The sequence below is a fragment of the Carettochelys insculpta genome, chromosome 26 (assembly GCF_033958435.1).
Source record: "Carettochelys insculpta isolate YL-2023 chromosome 26, ASM3395843v1, whole genome shotgun sequence".
Lineage (NCBI taxonomy): Eukaryota > Metazoa > Chordata > Testudines > Carettochelyidae > Carettochelys > Carettochelys insculpta.
Genome location: NC_134162.1, coordinates 8371788 through 8394069, shown reverse-complemented (window position 1 = coordinate 8394069; position 22282 = coordinate 8371788). Strand labels below are relative to the sequence as shown.

Genomic DNA, 22282 nt, shown 5'->3' with positions numbered 1-22282 from the left:
TTGGCCATGGTCATGCTAATTTCTTTTTTTCCTTTGCCCCTTTGCTCAAGGGTAAATGGTGTGTGTGTGTGTGTGTGTGTGTGTGTGTGTGTGTGTGTGTGTGTTTTAATCACTGGGTGTTGCTGGATTCCCCTTGCCTTGTTTCCTGGGTCACTGAGCTCATAGTGAGTTATCTTCAGTGGAGGATTGATCTGCTCTGTCTCCTGGGGGTGTGGCCATGTGACTCTGTTAGGACAACGTTCTAGTGAGCTCATTTGTCACCTCTCCCTTACCTGCCCTCCTCCTGCATGGTGGGCGGAAAATGTTTCATTCCAGTGGGGGAAGTCAGTCAGGCTGCCCCTCCTGGTGAGTGCATATATGGCCAGGCACGCTGCAGAGCCATTCTCCCGTTGCGTCGTCTACTGGTGACTAGATCCCTGGGCAAAGTGGAATACTGAGTTCATCTGCTATGGCAGGGGTGAGCGAACTTTTCCTGGCGTGCCTCACTTTTCGTCCCTGCAATCAGCAGCCCTCCCCTCAGCCTGGCCAATGTAATCCAAACTGATGGAAATGTCATTTATGCTCGTATGGAGAGGGGGAAAAAACCCAAACCTTTTTGTTTCCAAACCTTTCAGCACTTGTAAGAAAATAAGGTTGTAGAAAGTAAAAACTTTATGAATCGTTGTATAAATGTGAATACACAGACATGAGAACCGTAAGCACTTTCAGCGTTGGTAATAAGATAGATGAGCCTGAGACCCAGCAGCAGATAGTGCTGCATCCCCCTTATGAAATTTCATGCCCCCCCTTTGCACACACCTGCCTTTTCCATACTTCCAGCAGCTTGTGTTTGGTTTGCCTCAGCTGCGTACCCAGAATCCTTTGCAGCAGTTGCCCGTTTCTTGAGTTGAGGGGTGAAGGGAATGAGTGCCAAGGGGAACCCAATGTTTGAGAAGGGTCAGGGACACACAGACTCAAGCAGGGCATACGCTGCTCCCTCCCAGCACACCGCTGGGGAGCTGGACTGGGGGCTCCACTTTGAAGTGTGGTAGATCATTGATCTCTCTGCCTGGGGTTTGCTTTTGCTCAGGAAGGGTGAAGGCACTGACAGGAAGGGAATTGACAGCTGCTGGGGTTAACCCTGTCACTGCTGCGGTGAGTTACAGCCGGGCATGGCGGTTTGTCCAAGGGGGTGGATGTCCATGGCACGTTGGGTCAGAACCAGTTTCTCTTGTGTGCCTGTGGCAGCGCCTATGCAGGTAAGGTGTTGTGGGCACTCCGGTAACCCTGACACAAGCTGAAATGCACCAGAGGCCAATGGGGCTGGTGGACCCCTTCATCTGGGGGACACCCGCAGTCCACGTGTTGCACGAGTTTTGCTGCCCGCCCGGCATGGTGATGTTTGCACTGGGCTAAAAGTCTGGGCTGCTTCTGCCGGCAGTATTTAAAGTAAGAAAGGGGAAACATTTGGCTTCCGACCCTAGTGCCTGTTAACAGCGCAGCCGTCCACGTTGCTGAGATGCCAGAGCTAAAAGCAGACCCTGTGACTCAGTCGCTTGCTGGCTTCCTCCCCTTATTTGCCAAGATCTCTCCCCTCCCCCTGCCACGGGGCTTCTGGGGGGAAACCTGCAATGCCTATTAAAGGACCGCTTCTTCCTTTCAAGGCAGCGTGTCCCTAGGGGAGCCCAGCTGGGGGTGCTGCTCTCGTGGCTGTGGGCAGGTTGTCTTCCATCCAGCTGCCTAATCGAGCTCTCTGCCCCAGCCTGCTTCAGCCGTGAAGTAATTAGGGCAGAATTTCACAGTTTGCACCCAGGCTTAGGCAGCCGAGTGCCAAGGATGTCTGGAAACAGCAACGTTAATGAGCTCTCTCCCTTGCTCCCCATCCCCCTGCCCTGTGTCTCAGCCCCTTCGCCAAGCCAAGTGAACGATTGGTAGGTTTCATTCCTGTTCCGTCTCCTGGTAAGCATCAGGACTGTCTCCCCGTAGTCATGTTGCCTATGTTGCGTCCATGCTGCTTAGGCTTGGGGCATGCACTAGGTGGGACTGGGTTGGAGAGTGAGTTGGTTGACCTGTATGGTCGTGCACACTGCAAAGCATTACTGGTGTGACAACAGTGATGGCATGTTGGTGGCAATCCTTTAGTGCACAGTGAGTGTGTGAGTAGTGCAGCACTCAGATGCCGATGATAAGCACCAGTGCGCCACCGGTATGCTAGTGCTTTGATGCTGGTGCACGACTGAGACATCAGTGGTGCAGGATCAGTATGCCAGTAATAAACTGATGATACGGTTGAACCTCAGAGTTATGAGCACCAGCGTTACCTCCTGACCAGTCACCACACACCCCGTTTGGAATCAGAAGCTCGCAATTAGGCAGCAGCAGAGACCTTCCAAAAATAATAACAATAATAATAATAGAAAGCAATTACAGTGCAGTGCAGCGCTGTGCGAAAGGCAAATGCTTGAAAATGTAAAGGGAACGCAGCATTTTTCTTCTGCATAGTGAAGTTTCAAATCTGTACCAAGTCGCTGTTCTGTTGTGAACTTTCAAAAGAACAACCGTACTCTTTTGTCCAGTTCAGGGCTAGGAACAACCTCCCTTCACACATTGAGAGCGCTGAAGTTGTGCTCTACGTAAGTAGCACAGTCTCAGAGGATGGCAGCTGTGTTAGCCTGTAGCTTTGCAAGAAAGAAGCAGTCCTGTAGCACCTAACAAATTTATTTATTAGGTAATGAGGCTAAGACCCACTTACGGCTCCAATCTGCAGAAGTGGGTCTTACCCATGAAAGCTCGTTACCTAATACATTGTGATAGTCTTTAAGGTGCTACAGGGCTCCTCCAGTGCACCAGCCATTGATTGTGTCACCAAATGCCCCGCTGGTGCTCCAGCGTGCTCCCAGCTTCTGCAATGTGCAAGAGCAAGTCCCAGTTACTACGGGCCTTTCAGGGCTCGTGGGGGCTTTTCTGTGACTGAGAAGGACCACGAGAATGGCAGATACTGTGCAGGAGTTACTGAGGATGAGTCTGTGTGTGTGTAAGGCCAGAAGGGACTATTAGAGCATCTGGTCTCATCTGTGCATTACAGGCCAGCCCTCCATTCAGTGTGTGAAGAGACCCAGCCTCCTCAGATGACGCCTCACCAGAGACTGTCTGAGTCCCAGGGCTTGTTCTCCAATGATTTGGTTTCCCAGGACCTGCCAACGGCTGAAAATAACCTGACTGTCGCTGGCTGGCCTTTGCCTCAGTGTTTGCCAGCAGGTTGCCTGTCTCAGGTGTGACACATGGTCCCCCATTTAAAAAAAAAAAAAAAAAAAAAAAAAAAGCCAGGCTCCAGTCCTCTGGAGAAACTAGCCTCTTGTTCCTGCCTGGGGTGCAACAGACCTCTGGCTTGCCGCTTCTTCAGCAGTAGGTTTGCAGTGCTCTCTGCTTGGGACTGTTTGTTTTGGGGGCTTTTGGCAGCTTTTGATCTCTCCTCTCGATTTGAGCCTGATCGTGGGAATTGCAAGGCATGGCTACTTGGAATCTGTCTGTATCACCAGCCTTTGGAGAGTGGGGGCAGAATTAGGTGGACCAGCCCTTTCGTTGCTGTGGGGCGTTGCGAGGTGTGTGCCGTCTTCCAGCTAAACCTTAGGAGTCCCCACCCTCCCGGGTAAGGCCAGCATAGGGTGCCCAGGAGATACCTGTGGCCTGTTCCCATGTGTACGGGGACAGATCTGAGTTCATCTAGCAGTTGTCCCTGCCCAGTTCTGATCTGCATCAGTGGACCTCAGGGGAGTCTGCATGTGAGACTCCCCTCCACTCCCCCATCCAGCGACATGCAGATGAGGACTGTAGGCACGAAATGGTAAATAAACAGAGGCCTTTGCTTCCCTCCTGGCTATTTAAATCCCTTGACAAGTGAACAAGCTAAAGATAGACCCTTCAGCTCAGCTGGCCTGGGAATACTGGCAGCGGGAGCCCGGCCATGGGGGCCTCTCCGGCTCCAGACACAAAGAGGGGAAGCAGTAAATGGCCTTGTCACAAGGGAGGGTGTGTGTGTGCTGGCGTCCCTTGGCCCCAGTGCCAGCTGTGTGAGCCTTCACACAGCCTCCTTGTCGTCCCCTCCTGAATCGGAGTCACGCCCTGGAGGTTCCCGCCTGTACCAGCTCGGGGCGTGAGGCTCCTGGTGTCAATGCCACATCTGTGCCAGGAATTCGCTGTCTGTCTGAGCTACTCTTGTGTCTTGGGAGTATTCTGCAGGCACGAATGGCTCCAGGGAGCAGGAGGCCTCCTGGCATTGAAGCCTGGGTGATGGCAGATTGTTGTGAGAGTCCGTGGGGAACAGGAAGGGAGGCAGGAGATAGTAGCTGGCTGTGCACATGCAGGCGCTATCGTTCTTCCCCCGGGGAGGGAACCAGCTGTGAATGTCCTGCACCATTGCCTGGACAGTGGTGGGTGTGCAAAGGGGCAGGGGAAGTGCTGCAGTGGGGTTTTGGCTTGGAGCTTCGGCTGCGCCCCATCTGTTTAGCCCCTTTTCTGCATGCCTCGTCTTTCTGACTGCAGCAGTTCTGCCGGCTCGGCTGTTTTATGTGTGGCGCCCTCGTGCCAGGGCTGTTGTGCTCTTCCCTCAGCTTGCGCAAACTGCACAGAGTTGGTGGAGAACACAAGGGCCAGGGAGACCAGGGAATGAGACAACACCTGCAGGTCTGTGTTCAGAATGGACAGTGGCTTGGATTGTTAGGAGCAGAGATGAGGCCAAGCCAGTGGCCCGCTCCCCACATTAAGGCATCCTGTACTTGGGGGCCAGTTTGGATCTGAATCTGCACTTCTGCCTTTAGGTTGCAGGCTCATAGCCATATTCTGTGCCAGTGGAAATTCTAAGCTCTGGTTTTCCATGATCCCTGCACTTAGTGTGGTCAGTCACTGCAGTGCAAAAGTGAGTGTGAAACGCTGAATGATTTTGCCCTCTTGGCAATGAACTCCCGAAGGTGCAGGGAGATTAAGGGTCCTTATCTGGTCACTGGCACCTGTGGAAGTTGGTTGCAACACTGGAGAGTTGGACATCTTCCCTCACTCATACTCAGAGCATCTTTCAAAGTCCTCATTATGCAGGTGGCTGTGAGTCTGCAAGCTGCAAAGCAGGGCTCGACTCCCGGTGTTGGCTTAGCTCTGAGTTTGGTCCTCACAGCCTGGCTGAGGACCTGGCTCTTGTCCTGATCTTCAGCTAGTTATGCTTGATCAGGATCTGACCAACTCTCCCCAGCCTCTAGACTAGAATGGGATTCATTTGCAAGGGCAAATGCAAATGACTAAGCTCACTCGTCTCTGAAATGCAACTTGTGTACCTTTTGAATTCCCCAGCACGTGTGCCAGGGATTTTGCTATGGCTGTCCCTGCTTTACTGACTGTATCCTCATCGCTGCCTCCACAGAGGGTTGACAGGACTCAGATGTCTAGCTCTGCTCAGAGCAGGTCTAGGAGCGGCAGGGGTTAAAATGCTGTCACATGGCCTAATACAGGGCTCCACTGGTATATCCCAGCTGGTGATAGCGGTGGGGAGTTCTAGGGGAAACTCAGGGGATTTTTGCAGGGGACGGTAGCGTAGGCAAGGTGGGTGTGAGAGAGGATTTGGTCCATGGCTTTTCACCCATTACGGCCATGTGACCTGAAACCAGCAGGCTCTGTTTTATTAACTCTTTGCTGAGTTGCAGTGCTGGGAGTACGAGCACTTGACTGCATTACCTCAGTGGCTTCTCTGTTGCTGGAAGTGCTGGCTTTGCAGTGAGAAGTGAAATCAAGACCTGGACCCTTTGTCAATAGCTATCACAGACCCTTTTTCAAAGGTGTTAGTCTCTGTGCCCTGGGAGAATTCCAACTGGGGTGACCGGATCCTTCCTCTTTAAAATTCCACCCTCTCCTCCTGCAGTTTGCTAGAGCTGGGATTCTTCCTGCTGCTGCTTGGAATTGCTACGCAGCTGTTAAACAACTCTCTCCTTCGCTGCATTTCAGCGAACTGGGCACAGTGGGAACTGGGAGTCCTCAAAGCCAGCAGTGTCCAATACCTTCGCTAGTCACCAAGTGGTGAATAGGACACTGCGTTATGGTGCTGAAAAGGAGCACTGCAGAGCACGGCAGGGATCGGGGTTCGGTATCAGGCCCTCTAATGCATGGGGACAGTGCTGCTGTTTGCATGCAACTGGCAGAGAACACCTGGAGCTGCGCCACTCTCAGCCACACCAGGGGGTGGTTGACACAGGCTACACAGGGTTGAAAGCCTTTCTGCAGCTAGCCTTTCTTTGCTGCAGTGAGTTGTGTTGCCGTACTTGTGTCTGTGATTATTCCAGCATCGCACAGTTTCGTGTGAATTCAAAGACTGGAAGGTATTTTTTTTTCTATTATGATTAAATAAAATTTTCTGTGATGTACTGTGGCAAATATGGAAAGACAACCACCACAAGAGTGGCGAGCTTTGAATTCCTGGTGGACACCACTGCTCTAGGTGCTTTGAGTGCCCTTTGGACAAAGAGCAAGTATAGTGTTGAAAGTACAGGTGTGGGGGTCAGTATCCCACACACTTCTCTGCCCTTGGGTATGGCACATCATCTGCCTTTGCCTCAATTTCCCCATCAGTAAAATGTGGCTCATAATTCCTGCCATGTAGGGGTGTTACATAGCCTAGTTAACAAATGTCTGTGCAGTGCTTTGATGTCAGTGGGCAGAAGCTGCAAAGGAAGAGTGGAATATCATTCACTGGAGGCTCATTAGCCTCTATGGGAGGTGGATGGGCTTAGTGGTTAAAGCAGAGAAGAGAAATCTTGCCTCTGCCACTGATTCCTTGTGTGACCTTGGGCAACTTCCATATTTGTGTTGCATATATTCATTTGCTTATCTGTAAAAGGGGTGTATGACCTGTCTTGAGGGGTGGATTATGAAGCTTCATTGATTGATTTGTGGCTGTAAAGCACTGTATGATCCTGAGATAATACAGTGTCATCATAGTTCCTGGCCATTGTGAGTGCATGGTTAGACTGTCTCCAGACTGAACAGGTCTGGTGCAGCCCTATGGGTGGCTGTCAGAGTGGATCTGTAGATTTACACCCATGACCTCCTGTCACCCTTCCAGTAGTATCTGACTGTGACCGCAGAAGCATGTCTCTTCCTATCAATCACAGCTCAGCAAATCAGTTTGCTTCACGCTTGTGTGCTGCAGTTGGGAGGTACGGGAAATGCATGTACCTTTCTAGAGCGGTCACGGACTGGTGGGAGGAGGGCTGGAGATGTGGTCTCTCCTCGTGGCCCTTGGCTGTCTTTTATTTATTTATTTTAGCCTGGCTGGGTGATTTCTCCGTCATGGCAAGCCAATGAGACCAGCGGTCCTGGGGCCTTTCACAACTTCCTCTTCCTGCTGCTGCTGGGTGCTCAGTTAAAAGTAGGGCCCTGAAAAAGGAGGAAATGCGGGGCTGGTGTACGAGTCAGGCAGATCTACCCGGGTGGTGACTGGGGAGGGTGCAGCATTGCTGGGTGTCCCCATCCGAGCTGGGATTTTCTCTCCACTCTTCTTGGCTGCGGGGACGCCACACTGGGCATTCAGGTAATGAGAACCGTGAGCAGCGGGCGTGTTGCATCGTCCTCCATCGCCATCGCCACCGCCCCCTCCCCCAGGGGCCAGAGGGGGCAGTGCCCCTACAAGGCAGGGGAGTGCAGTGGGCGCCCGTGACGCTTGGTGATGCCGGAGCATTTTGGTTGAGGGTTGGAAGCAGGGCTGAAAGCCAGGGTGGTTTTCAGGGCTGGGTTTAAGTGCTAGTGGCTGTGGTCATGGGACGCCATGTAGGAGAGTAGCCAGCTCTGGGTGGGGATTGAGACGGTCCTGTAGGTTCCTGGTGCCCCCAGAGCAGTATGATTGTGAGCCGGGGGTTGGGAAGGCAGGGGAGGAGGACAGAAGCTGGATATCTGGTGTAATTGCAATTTCATTACTGGAAAACCACAACTCGCCAAAGCTGCTGGCTAGGTAGGGGTGAGAGAAGGAGAGGAGCGAATCTCAGTGCCCAGGCTCTGCTCTGAGCCTTTCTCGGTTGCTGGGTCTCGGCGGCTCTGCCTTCTGAGCCAGACAGGCATTTGGTTTAGAAGGGCATAGGGTAGTTTTGTGAGCCTCCCTTGTTGCCACCCTCCCTGTCCATCCCCTAGCATATGCCAGCAGGAGCTCTTGGGCTCCAGGGGTGGGTGGGTGGGTGTGCATGAGTGTGCACGCGCGCGCAGCTGGGAGTTGTGCCTACCACTGCTGTGCAGTGCAGCCTCTCCAGTGTGGTGAGCACAGTGTGACCACCCTGGGGCAGACCTCTCCACGCCATCTGGGGGGCTGGGTCTCCACTGGCTGGAGGACGCTAGCGAGGAGGCTGTGCAGTGCTGGTTCATGACAGCTGTGCGGGGGGGCAGAGGGCTCAGTCTAGAATAACCAGCTGGGAGACGCAGTGGTGAAGTGGCATCTGTGTCAGCTGCAAGTATGTTCCCTCCTGCTGAGCCCTCCAGGCTGTGGTACCCCGAAGGCCCCTTGCTGATGGCGCAGATCCAGAGCAGGGGCACGCGGCGGTATGCCCTCCCCACCATGTCAGACAGCCTGTGATGTGACACTACCCCGCTCTCCCCTGACTTTTAAACCGCAAGCTGCGATCTGCAGCACTGGGCCCCAGAGCTTCCCCGGGCTGTCCCTAAGTTTTAAACCCGAAGATGGTGGGGATCTCGTGTGGGGTGCTTTTTTTGGGAGGGGCACTGCAGCATCGGGGTGTGGCTCAGATACAGTAGCGGCTGCTCCTATGCTTTAGGGGTGTCTGTATCTCTCAAGTCTGCTTCCTGGGCCTCGGCCAAGACTGTGCAAGGTGCCAGGCTGGCCCACCCCTGGGTGGGCACTGCCCTTCCTTCCCTGGCTCTGAGTGGCATTCAGAAAACACGGAAGGAAGACAACTTTTTTTGTAGAATGAAACTGAGTTATTTTCACTTCTTTCTTGACTGTTTCCTTTCCTAAACACTTGTGTTTATCAATGAAGCAGCACGAGCTGAGTGTCAAAGGCCAGATCTCCCCATTCGCTCCCCAGTGCAACGTTTCCACTGCCTGCGGGTCAGTGTCCTAATTAATCTTTGCATCCATAAAACGCCATGATTGGCCAGGGCTGGGTGGCTTGGGATTATCAATGAGCCATAGGGTCCCCCACACCTTCTCAGCTTCCAGTTCTGCTCTTTTCTGCTGGCCCATGTGGAATCAGTCCAGTTGCCAGCTGAAAGATGTTGAAGGCACCAGAAACAACAAGCAGTCCTGTGGCACCTTAGAGACTACCACATTTATTAGATCATGAGCTTTCATCAAAAATGGAAAGGAAAAACAGAATCCATAGCTGAGTGAGGGGGGAGTTACTTGCAGGACCAGTTAATGAAGCAAGCTGGCAGGAATGAGACACCTCCTCCTTACTATCAAAGGTGGGAAAATTGCCCTTGTAATGTATAAGGTGGTTAAGATCTCAGTTTAGGCCAAGGTTAAATGTGTCACTTTTGTAAGTGAACTCCAGTTCAGATGTCCCCCTCTGTAATCTCATGATCAAATTCCGTAGCAGAAGAATGGTTGCTTTTACATCCATTATTGGACGTCCAGGGAGGTTAAAGTGTTCGCCTCCAGCTTTATGCATATCCCCATTCCTGATGTCGGATTTATGTCCATTCATCCTTTGATCCAGTTTGTCCAAGGCACACGATGGCATGTCTCTCATTCGGGGATGTGCAGTTCTAGCAACCCCTGATGTGGGTAGGTCCTGTCACAATGTCACTTGCATAGCTGCGTGGGTCGAGTGAGCAGGGCTGTGAGGGAATAGTTAGGACACTTGCCTTGCTGCCTGTAGGGCTGTGGATCAGTCTCTGGGGTGGGCAGTCTGGCTCCCTGCAGTGGGGCTGTGGGACACTCCAGGCAAATTGATCCCTCACTAGGGGGCCTGTCTGCCTGTATGAGATATACCCAGAGATATACCTCAGAGTGACTCCTCGCAAAGCTCACTTGACCCACATATCTCAGCGACACCAGATCGTACAGCTTCGCCGTCCTGTGGCTGCACAGCCATTCTGCTAGGGGCACTTGGACACTGACAGGGTGGTGCGGTGCGCCTGCTGTGGCTGCTAGATGGATGCTATTCATAGCAGGGACAGAACTGTGCCAAGCAGATCACATCCAGGGGCCCTGCTACCTAGTGGCTGCTCAGCTCCTCTGCCTGATGCCTCCTTTGTGTGGTTCTTCTGTGGCTCATCTGTTGTTTACAGTGCATTGAACAGGTCTTGCTCGGTTCCCCCTCTGCTAGAGGGCTACCAGGTGTCCTGTTCAAAGGGACAGTCTCTTATTTAAGCCTTCCCGTGGCTGTCCCGGCTTTCTTTTTAGATGGGAAGATTATCTCGTGTGTTCTGTCTGTTTTCTCCTATCAGTATGTTTGGGTCCTGCTGCCAGGATCCTTGCTTCCCTGCTGAGCCACCTCTCGGGCCCAGGTGGCTGAAGCCCCAGCAATCAATTGGCCTGGGCCCTGGTACACAAAACATCCATAGAGATTAACTCCGTCCTGTCCATACAGTAGCCAGGTGCCAAGGAAGCAGCTGGGTTGTGACAGTGGCCAGCAGCAGTGTGGAGGTGTTAGCTGCCATTCTACGGGCAAGGAGGGACAAGCTGCTTCCCACCACCGGGCAGCGGAGGGGTGAGGGAGGAGGAGATGGCTGCAAAGCCCCGGGCCAAGTGTTCCCCCACCCCCTGTGGCTGGAAGCAGCTCCTGTCCCTTTCCTCGGGCACAGTGCTGCAAGGCTGCTGCTGTCCGCCACCTGGTGCCAAGTGGCACATGACCCTCCTTGTCCCTCCGCATATCAGTTCAAGAAGACGCAGTGAGTGCCAGGTGCCAGGTGAGGCGGGTCCATCACGGGGGACCCTGCCAGGCATGGAGGGTGGAGAGCACTGGGCAGGGAGGGTTTGGACAGGTCCAGTCAGTCACCCCTGTGCTGGTGTGAGAGAGGTGTACAAGCGCGTGTGTGTGTGAGAGAGAGAGAGACCGACCTCTCCCTGTGCAAACAGTAAAGACGAGAAGGTCAATAAAAAGACACCAGCTACTTCGTATGTCTATGTAACGGGCTCAACCAGCTCGACGTTAAGTGGAACGTTTGCTCTGCGTAGTTCTGACTGACGGCCATTGAATTTGCTGGGAGAAGAGTCATTTCAACAGGTGCTCTGTAGGGCAGCATTCCCGCCAGCCTGCATCTGTCAGCCGCTCACCAGTGCTGCAAGGGTGTCGATTGGAGAGGCTGTGCCACCTCCCTCTCTCCCACCCGTGTGGAACACTCTGTGCCCGCCGAGCAGGCGCCAGCACAAAGAGTTGCTAAAATCTCTCTGAAGCTGTGAAATTCACCCCGTGCAGGGAGCCCTGCATGCAGCCCATAGGGATGCACAACAAACCTCCTTTGCAGCCTCCCCACGCGAGTACTACCATCAGGCTATTGGCGCCCCTAGGGTGGGGGCCGGTAACCTGAGCCGCCCTGTGTGCTTTGCATGGGGGCTATATTTGACAGCTGGCTCATTACCTGTTTTTATTTTTAACCCTGATTTTTTTTTTATTTTGATCGATTCCACTGGCTGGCTCAGAGTTCCCTGTAGTTGTTCAGTGGCCAGGAGGGCCCCATTGCTGGGGAGAGGTGGATGGGAGGAAACTGGGGCCAGGTATGAAGGAGAAGCAGAGTCATAAACAGCACTGGGTGTCAGGCTGCCATTCCTGCTGTATGAATGACTGCGGGGCATGTTTTAGAGCAGTGTGGGGTGTACCGAGCCAGCGGAGTGATCATTAGCTTCCCAGCAAGTGCAGCTGTGCCTGGTCACAGGCAGTTCCACGAACCTGATCGGTTGCTGAGCTGCGGCTGTGTGCAATTTTGGAAAATACACCTGGTTGCCAAGCAGCTGCCCTGCTGCCCCAGCTTGTTGGTAATCTGTAGAAAAGACTGGAGGGCTCTCATTCTCTGGGCTTCGCACGTGGTGTCATTTGCACCAGTGCGTGTGGTGTGCGACCCCCTCCCAAAGCACAGCCTTACGCTCCCACCACGAGGCATGGTTTTGTCCCTACGTTGCGCTCACGTTGCGTGGGTACAAATGACAATACAACAGGGCGGGAGGGAATCGGACCTGGTGGGCTTTCGTCCCAGGGTGACAGGTACTGTGTAAAAGCAACCCTGTTCTGTTCTCAGCTACATGGTTCTTTGTGGTGGAATTTATTCCAACTTGATGCAGGCACAGATGAGCGAACTTACTAAAATGAAGTGAAAATACAAAAAAGCCACCAACAAAACGTGCCAGCAAATAAGTGAGATATTTTTAAGGAAGGCTGATTCTTTCTTCAGGAATCACCCTTTGTATTTCAATCCATTTCTTTAATGTACTGTGGCTATCAGAAGTAAGTTCTTAGAGTCCATGATACAGACTTCCTCCCAGCAACGTTGCCGCAGGGGTATGAGCGTCTCATTTACTCTGGTGTACAATGGCTGAGATTGGAATTAAGCCCAGTATTTTATGTTCACAGAGCAACTTTCCCCACCGAGTTTCTCAAAGCAATTTACAAATGTAAGGCATGATTCTGCAAGCCAGCAAGAGTAAGGACAGGTCCGCACTATGAGGTTAGGTTGGTTTAGCTACATAGCTCAAGGCTGTGAAAAATTTCACACCCTCTGTGATATAATTAAGCCACTTTATGCTCTGGTGTGGACTCTGCTAGGAGAGGTGGATCAACTTATCAAAGGAAGAACTTCTATTGCCATACTAAGTGTCTGTGCTGCAGTTGTGTTGCTCTAGCACAGTCTTCCTTAAACTACGTTCTGCGGAACACTGGTGTTCCATGAACAGCTCTCAGGTGTGCCACAAGCATCTGGCATTTTTTTGGTGTCCTACCCTGATGGTCTATATATTCTGTTATTAAAGCCAGACACAACATTACATCACTGCTATGATACTTGATTAAGTTACTTCATTTTGGTTTTGCTGTATATGTTGCTGTCTGTGGGTGTTTTGTTTTTTGGTGTGACAATTATGTTGAAGAAAATTTTCATTAGTGTTCCACATAAAAATATTATTGTTTTGGTGTTCTGTGATCTGCAAAAGTTTAAGAAACACTGCTGTAGCATTTCTAGCATATATACATCCTTGCATTTTCCAAAGAGCCAGAGGTGATTCTGAAGTGCTCAAGACCCAGGACTGGGGTCAGGTTTTCTAAAGCGTTCAGCATGTAACTGTGCTGTGCCTTTTGGAAAATTGCCCATTTGTTATGCTACCTAAATGGGAACACAGCTGTTTAGAAAAACTGGCCCTTGGTGTAGCTGATCTCCAGCTATGATCCAAGCTATATAAATCCAAGTTGAATTGAAATTCAGAACCGTACAGCTGACTATTGTGCAGCGTTGGTGTGTGCTGTTAAAGAGCTGCAGAGTTCCATCCCAGAGGTAGCTGCATTTGAGTGGTGAGAGAGGCAATCTCCAGGTAGAATTTGAATATCTGGTTCTGTTGCTCACTGGGATCCTTTGGGATTGGTGGATGTTAAATGTGATGGGACCGAGTCTGATTTGTCCTTTAAATTATCCCTGTGTAAATCTGGTGTGAGTGCATTAGTGTGCAGGCAGTGACACAGGAGTAGGTGAGAGGTGAATCAGAGCAGCCCTTTCTATTTTGGGTCAGCATGTTCCTAGAGTCCCGGATGCTTGAAGCAAAATACTTTCATGGTATCCTAGAGATTTCTCAACAGGCAATAGCTGCAGTCCCCCTGCGTGCTGGTCTCAGGGAATGACCCTTCCTCTTTCTCCGCCCCAGTGGCCGTTCAGCACGGGTAGCATGAGATCTGCATCAGCCAGTCCCCTACCCCACCATGGCTGATCCAGGCCCTGGTGAGCTGGGGAGGAGTGCTGTTGAATTCGTGGCCTGACACATTGCTGTGGCTCTGCAAGGCTTCCCTTTGTTGCTCGAGGCTGCATACACTATGCCCTTGTTAGCCTCCACGCCAGCCAGCGGGAGTACGATATGGAACACATCCGCTGTCAAGCATTGGTTCTTCTGAGGGGCCACTCTGCCCCCGAAGCAGAGAGCAAATTCATGGGTGCCGCTGGAGGCTCTGTGTATATGTGGGGTGGGGAGGGGGTGTTGCTGAGCAGCCCTTTAGCTCAGGGACACCAAGCACCAGGATGCCAGAGGCCAAGATATCCGCCCTCTGCAGCATAGCTGGAGGCCAGGCCCTGGTTATCAAGTTCCTAATGCACACTGGGCCCTGAGGGACCCCACTCCTGCTGCTCAGACAACTTTCCTCCTCTGTCTCCCTCACTGTTCTACTCTTGCCTCCCATCGTCCTCCACTGCGTGGGCTGCTGTGGACCACTGGCCTCCTGTCTCCTACTCCATGAGTGTTTAGGATCCACCCTTTTCTCCCCAGTCACGGGCTGTAAAGTGTCCACAGGGAGTGTGAACAACAGGCTTCAGCTTTCGGGATTCCCCCCAGGACTCCTGTGGTGGCATTCCATCCCCAGAGCTGCCCATCTCCCTGTTCCGCATCTCCAGGCACCTGTATTTCCCAAGGCTTAGGACTTCCTCCAAATCATGGGACGCTGAGACCTGTGCGACAGCACGAAAGCATTCTAGCTGGGGCAGCTGTGAGGTCCTTTGCAGAATCCAGTGCAAATCCCCCCACCCCCAACCATCGAAAGCTGCTGGTGCTGTCCCTCCGCTGGGTGTCAGTCGGCGTCACTCTGACTTGAACTGATACCAGTTGAGGATCTGACCTTCTGAGAAATGCTGAACATACACTTGCATGATGGAGTCCTGGGCTGTGACAGAGGGGCCTGGGTGCTATGGAACTGCACCCAGTAAACAATTCATCATAGCTTCACTGTCTCTTGCACTAAGGGGAAGTTATCCTACAGCTGGCCTGGAGCCAGAGCAGACATGCCCTCTAGAGAAGTTCACATGCAGCATGGGCAGTAGAATTGCCCTGGAAGCATGGGACAGAACAGTGACCATAAGGACCCATCCACAGGTAGTGAGTGACCTTAACAAGACCAGGAATAGGGCATTAACCAATGTTTCCTTTAATCTTTTCCATCCCGTGTGGAATAAATTTTGCTATGTGCACTGAGGAATGTGAGTGTGCACCACCAGGAGGAACAAAAACCTCGCTGTGGGCACTCTGCTAGTCGCCTGCTGGGCATTTGACACTATTCTGAGCAGCTGCACAAGTGCCCAGCTTTCTGGGAGCACTGGCGTTAGCCTGTCAGTGCTTGCTGTGCAGCCAAGAATGCGGATGGTGACGGGTGAAAGGAGCTAGTAAGAATGTTTCCCTGCAAGCAGCATAGGCGGCCCCCAAAGTGACCCTTCCCTGCCCTGCTAAGTGGTCTCCCATCCTGGGGCCAGAGATACCTGATAATGGGGGTAGGGGGGGTGGAGTGGTATTGGTAGATCTCACCGCAGGTACCTCTGGTCCTCTGGGGGTGAATGTTCTTGGGACCTTCTCTGACCTGTTTCCAGCCCTGGATGCCTCTGCTTTGCCCCACTGTTGGCATGAGATCCAGTTTCTGCCTCAGCATATAGAAGCCCAAAATCCAGGGAAGGGTCAGCTGGGGACACAACTTGGTCTGGGTGGTTTATAGAGGTGCCTGGGCTGTTTGGATGGTGACAACTCCCTAGGAGTACCACTCGGGCTCCAGCAGTGCCACCCCAGATGCAACTGCACAGAGAAAAGCGTCATTCCCAGGAGCAGGCTGGGTCCCCCACTCTCTGCCTCTGGAGCTTCCCTCCCAAGGGCTGGCACATGCTGCCGAGAGGCTCGCTCCTCCCAAGATCCTCCCTCACTGTTTCTCAGTTCCAGGTCAGCAGCACCAGCCAGGGGTCGCCGAGACCTGGTGTGTCCGGAGAACATGATCCTTGCCAGGGTGGTGGAATGACTGCCCTGCTTGCTGGAACTGCCGCCTGGAGCTGGCCGCCAGGGAGGCTGCGTCTGGGGTGGGGTCCAGAGCTCTGCTTCGGATGATCTCCTTCTATCTTCTGGGGCAGAGGGCAAAGAAATCCTATTCTCCTCCTCCCTTCTTTGCTTCTCCATGCCCCATTCGTTCTCTTTTTTTTGTCCCCTCCATTCCATTCTCTTCCACCCTCCCTTCACTTCCCTTCCCTTCCTTGTTCCCTCCTATTTCCCTCTTCTAGGCCTTTCCCTGTTCCCTGGCTCCCATGCCAACACACTCTTTCCTGCCTGCTTTTCTCCGCTCATCCATATCCTCTCCTTTGTTTCGCAAGTCCTCTGCCCTCACTTCCTGGTGACTGACAGGAGGCACTGGTTGGAGGGGGCCAGTGGGGAACAGGTGTTTGGGTCGCAGGGCTCAAAGGAAACCCAATCCTGTTGGCAGCGCTGCCTTCTCTGACTGCTGATGCACCCTACAGGCTCCAGGGCCGGGCTTGGGGGCTGCTGCCTGAGGCAGAGCAGTGAGCTGTGCCTTGGGGTTGAGGAGTTGGCTTGGTCGGGATCAGTGGTTCCCTGCCTGAGGTCTGTGAGGGTACTGCAGGGGGTCCATGAAAAAAATAAAAGATAAATAAAAATGGTCATAAAATAAGTTGTAAATGCATTGCAAAGTTACAAACAATTCTTGGTTTTAGATGAAATAGCTTCCAACGGGATTCTGAATTGCCGCCTGGAAATCTACGTTGCGGTTTCCTTTTTCATTCACTGCAGTGGACATAATGGCTAGAGCTGGCTGTGATGGGAGTCCGTGAAGGGTTTGGGGGGTCATTGGGGGTCTGCACTAGTGCAAAGGTTGGGAACCACAGGCTTAGATTGATGTCGGACTCTGTCTCACCCAGGTTTCATCTGGGTTTCGATTCTGTTGTGATTGTGGTGGGCAGGTAAGACCTTGCACCAGAAAAGCCCCTTTTTCTCAGCCTCTCGCCAGAGGCCCACCCTCGGCAAGTCACTTTTTTCCTGCTCTAGTGTAAAGACCAGTCAATGAGATGGGCATGAGCTCTGCCCTCCGGTATCCCATGGTAGTGCCGTCCCTTCCTGCAGCTAACAGAGCTAGGGAAGGGGTAACGGAAGCGGGGAAGCTGGCTGGCGTGGTAGAGTGAATGGGGCAAGGAGTCTGGATGAGAGCTGGAACCTGAGAATGATCTGTGTTACAGTCCTCAGGGTTCCCTCTAATTTTTTCCCTCCATAGGCAGAATAAATTTTGTTTTATACACCACCAAATACAAACACGGGCTGTGGGCGCTCTGCTAATCAGCTGGGCGGCATTTCAGTCTCTCCAAGGTGACCACCCAAGTACTTAGCGTAGAGGGATCACTGGTCCTTCTCATCTGTCTCTCCTTAGGTCTAGTTTGTCTATGGCTGTCAGGATCTAGATCCGATCTGTCAGTGTCTATGTTGGCCATATTGCCAGCTGGCACGAGTGGCATGGCCAATGGGAGTGTGCCAGCTGACTCTGTTGGAGGATCTGACCAATACCATTTGGTCTGTGGTGGCTTTCCAAGGCTCCAGTGAGGCTTGGGACCCCATTGTGGTAGATGGTGTATGGACACAGGGTTCTTGCCAGGAAACGTTGTGTTTTAAGTGAGTTGGTTCTCAGCCTTTTCCTCTCATGGAACCTGCTCCCATATAGCCACATGGAAGGGCAGGGCCATTGCACTTTTATTCATCACCCTTCGGCTGTGATTTTGGGATCAAGGGTGGTACCAGCTGTGTGGAGCAGAGGTTACCCAGGCCGGTTTTGTGCTGCATTTGCAGGTCCCTTTGTTAGACCTTAGGGAGGCAGATGGTGCTTGGTCTAGATGGTGTTGGTCCGGACAGTGAGGTGAATGCCTCTCATCTTGCAAAGACTAAGATGAATCTTTAATGGTCCCCGGCTGGCCAGGATCTCACTTGTAGGTCTGCCCTGCCAGGAAGCCTTGCTGTGGGCCGGTGGTTTGGTTCATTCTTGGAAGACCACTGACTAGTGAATCACTAGCCTCATGTCCTGCAGCAAGCTGGGCTTTGCCAGGAGTGTCTCCTCCAGCTATGAATGGGCCCATCCCAGCTCAGGCCGGGCAGGTCCATGAGACCCCAGTCTGCGGTGGCTGAAGTCCAAGCTGAGCTAGCTATCTTCTCCGGTTTTCATGGCCCGTGTGACTCTGGTGGCTCTCATTCTCCTTCTGTGGGACCTGTGAGCCTCCCCCCACGCTGCGGGTGAGTCAGAGCGAAAGCAGAAGCTGCTGAGCATTACAGAGGGTGAAGCCAAGCAGAACCCGCCTGGGCTATTTTAAATCTGGCCCAAGTTCCCCCCCCAACCCCCATTTCACATGAGGGGCCTGGCCCCACTTCGGCTTCCCTTTTTTCCCCACCTTCACCTCTCGTCCTCCTCAGGTGATGGGCTCAGGAATTTCCTAAGGGGAAATAGACGAATTCTCTACTCACCCCACCCCTTCTTTCTTGTAAAGGTAGCTCACGTTTAAGGGAAGGAGAGATGCAGTGAGTGGTGCAGCTTCTTTGCCTGAATTCACCGACAGCCCAACTCCACCAGTGGCCAGCGATCACAGTTGTTTGGCTTCAGCTTGTTGTCCCTAGAGTGCCAGCTCGTTAGGGCAGGGACTGTCTCTGTTCTGTGTATGTACAGCACGCAACACGGTGTGACTCGGGTCTTTGTATGCTGCTGTGATTAGACATAATGACAATAATGGTGGCGCCCCAAAAAGTGTTTCCCCTATTTTTTCCATGAATGTGTGGAATACATGTTGTTATGTGCCCTGAGGCTTGGGTGGTTGTGGACCACCGTTAGACACATACTGCCAGCTGTGGGCATTCTGCTACACAGCTGGGCAGCCCCTGAATCTCTGCCGGGCGGTCACTCAAGCGCTCTGCTTACAAGGAGCTCTGCTCCTGAGAATCGAGGTAGATGTGCAGGAGTTTGTGCTAGTTGAGCTAATCAGGAACTATCCCTGGTTAGCTCACCATGTGCACACCTCAGTGTGCATGTGCTCGTGCCAGGGGTTGATGGCCTGTGATATGACTGGAGGATGTGGTGGTCTCTTCTCTCTCTCCGTGTGGTGTATGCAGTCTGGTCAAGCCAACCCACCACATTCTTGTCAACTGTGTTTAAGGTGGGACTTGCCTAAGTGCGAGGGTCAGCCCTGGTGCAGCTGTGCCAACTTCTGAGCAGTGATGGCTGATTCAGGGATATTGTAGCATATAAATGAGGTCCTAGGTCACGATTTCCCAGGGACAGTTTTCCTGCCCCTCCCAACTTCATTTAAAAAAAAAAAATCTGCCAGGGATGGTGACAGGTCCTGCTGTGAGGGCAGGGGACTGGACTCGATGACCTCTCAAGGTCCCTTCCAGTTTTATGAGATAAATAGGTAGGTGGGTAACTTCCTGGCACCTGCTGACTGGTGCATTGATCCTCTGTGCTGATGCATGTTTCTGTGCAGACTCTTCAGTGCTTCTCATTGCCTTTGATCTCTGGCTGTTTCAGCTGCGTTCATAGCAATGCCAAGCTGTGTATCCTTGGCACCCCAGGGGGAGGCGAAGGCTCTCAGCCCCTGACAGAGTTCACCCCTTCGCCCTCACGCCATCTCTTTCTCCTTTTTGCTGGCATCAGCAAGGACGGAGAAATGCAAACCTGGCATCAGGAGGAGCAGGGCTCCTTGGGCATCATTGCCTGGCAGCGGGAGAAGGCTGCTTTCACAGGGGGGCTCTGATACTATGGCAAAGAGAGCTCCTGGATCAACAGGGACTGCACTGCACTCTGGCGCGATGGCATGAATCTGGAGCGACTCCCCTGAAGTCCAACACCGCAGTTCCACAGTGGCATCAGTGTCGCTGAAAGCAGGGGATGGACTGGGTAGGTGGAGGGCCCTGTTGCTGGGTGTGGGGGTGTGGGTGCCATCCCTCTGGGGACCATGGGCTGCAGCAGTGTACAGCCTTTGCCTGGGGCAGGGAAGGGAAGCAGATGCTGGTTTCCAGTGACTGTCTGAGACAAGCCTGCGTTGTATAATTCGAGGTGGGTGGTTATGGCTCGGCACACAGCTCATGACTCCCTCCACCCAATGTGTCATGTAGCCTGTGCTGTCTCCGAAGGGCCCAGAGCGGCCTGCCAGTGCCTTGTGGGACCCTGCCTGTGTTTGTGAAGGCAGAGTGGTCTTGCAGGTAAGCAGTTTCCCCAGTGCTGTAGGTGAGAGCCGGTCTTTGCTTTCATTTCCTGCCTCTCTCTCTCGGCTTATCCTAATGGACTCCGGCTGCATCTACACTACACCGCTCCAAGCAGTGCAGCCTTGTTCAAGTCAGGCAGTGTATTGTCGGCTCTTCTGCCGACAAAATACTTCCAGCCCCAAGGAGCGGCATTCATGGTGTCGGCGGGAGCGCTCCCCTGTTGACATCGCGTCATTAACGCCGGCACTTGGTGTAACCAAACTTTTCTGTCTTCTAAGGTGGGGGGAGGACTAGCACCTCGAACGCCAAAGCTTTTGTCATTCAATCGCTGGTGTAGACATGGCCTCTGGCTCAAGTGAGCGTCCCCCTCTCTGGCGGCTTCCAGCCCTGGCTGGCCTCAGTTGTGAGCTGGGGATGTGAATTCAGAGCCTCTAGTGCAGGGGATGGGCAATGATAAATTGTGGGTGGGCCTTGGGAATGGCTCTCCTTCGCCTCCGTGGGCTGCAGCAGCCTGTGACCCACTGGGGCTCCACCTGTGGGCCCACAGCCCCCCTGCCTGCCTCCCTCCCCCACATGCCTCTTATGCACTGGGGCACCAGAGCCCTGCTCTGCTCTCACCTGCCTCCCCCACCCCCCAACACTTCTGGAGTATGCAAATTGCCTGATTTGTGCTCCATCTTGGCTCCTGCCCCCCCAAGAGCTGGAATGTCGTCAATCAGCTGTTCGCAGTGTTCCAGCTCTGGGAGGTGGGGAGAGAGGAGCGTGGACAGAGCAGGAATCAGGAGATTCGAGGCTCTTCCAAAAGTGCTGGGTGGGAGGGTGAGGAGTAGGAAGTGTGGGGGGCTCCAGTGCCCTAGTGTGCCAGAGAGGGAGAGGGGCAGTCAGGAGGTCCGTGGACTGCAAAGGGGAGTCCCTGTGGATTGCATGTGACCTATGGGCTGCAGGTTGGCCTCCACTGCTCTGACAGGACCAACTCCTTCCTCTTCCCTTCCCCCTCAAGCTGCCCCCTCCTGTTGTGCCTCAGCCCTGCCCCAAGGGGTCGTCTTGTGCGTGTCAGAAGGCAACTGGGCTGCTCTGGCCCAGTCAGGCTTTGCTCTGGTTGCTGCTAGTTGGTGCTGGTGGATTGTGTGTGCGCACTGTGGAGACCTGCCTGCAGGGAAGGGGGCTGGGACCTGCTCTCATCACAAGGGTGGCCAAGCAGCTTTGCAGGGACAGGGCTTTGAAATCCCTCACCTGCAATCAGTCTCCCCACAGGGGGTGGCGATAATTAATGGCTTTGTTGGCAGCATGTGCTGGGTGTACTCCTGAACCACTCTCCTCTAGTTCAGGGTTTCATTTTCACTTGCTCTCCTGGCTGTGGAGAACTGCGGTGTGATTATTAAATAGCTGCTGTTTAATAGGGAAGCAATTTAGTTCCAGTTGACAAAGTGCTTTTGGATTTCTCCGAGACGGGGAGCCCTGATTTGCCATCGTTGCTGCTTTATTTGGCTTTTCCTCCCACTGGACGCTTCATGTTCGAGGGTTCTTATTCGTCACTGGTGTAAGCAGGGACTTAGTTACCCACAGCCTCGTTTTATGAGTTTCAGGCTATTCCACTGTCATCCCTCCATCCCTGGGGGGGTTTATTTCTGCTCTTCTCTTGACTCGGCCAGCCCTCAAGGTTTAGCATTGTCCATGCCTCTGTCCTTTAGATCTGTGTTCTCCAACCTTCTTTTATAAAGTACCCCTTTATGCGTGTGTATATGTTATATGTATATATAAATACCCCCAGGCATCTCTCCGGTACTGTACCCTTAAGGGTAGGTGTACCACCAGTTGAGAAACATGGTCCTAAAGTAACCTGAAGTCTTGAAACAAGTGTCGTTCTACCTGTCCAGATTATTGTACTCTCTTTGGGAGTCAGATTTGTTTTGCATACCACCAAGTTACACCTCACTTAATATATCGCAGAAGATGACTACTGAAAACTTGCTGAATTTCTACTATCTTATGAGCAAATAAATGAATTGGAATAGAAATATTGTACTTACATTTCAGCGTAAGGCATATGAAGCAGTAGAAACAAATCATTGTCTGATTAAACTTTCAGATTGTGCTGACTTTACTAGTGCTTTTTATGTAGCCTGTTGTAAAACT

General features: G+C 52.7%; 1 protein-coding gene across 7 annotated transcripts in view; it reads left to right on the top strand.

The window, feature by feature from the left end:
* TFEB (transcription factor EB) overlaps positions 1 to 22282 on the top strand; it is a 60902-nt gene that overhangs the window by 13603 nt on the left and 25017 nt on the right. The window contains exon 1 of one of the 7 annotated variants that reach the window (XM_074977813.1): positions 7530 to 7549. The exons of the other annotated variants lie outside the window; for them this stretch is intronic. The gene's annotated coding sequence lies outside the window, so the exon portion shown is untranslated. Of the gene's footprint in view, positions 1 to 7529; positions 7550 to 22282 lie in introns of those variants that run through there. 7 annotated transcript variants of the gene reach the window in all.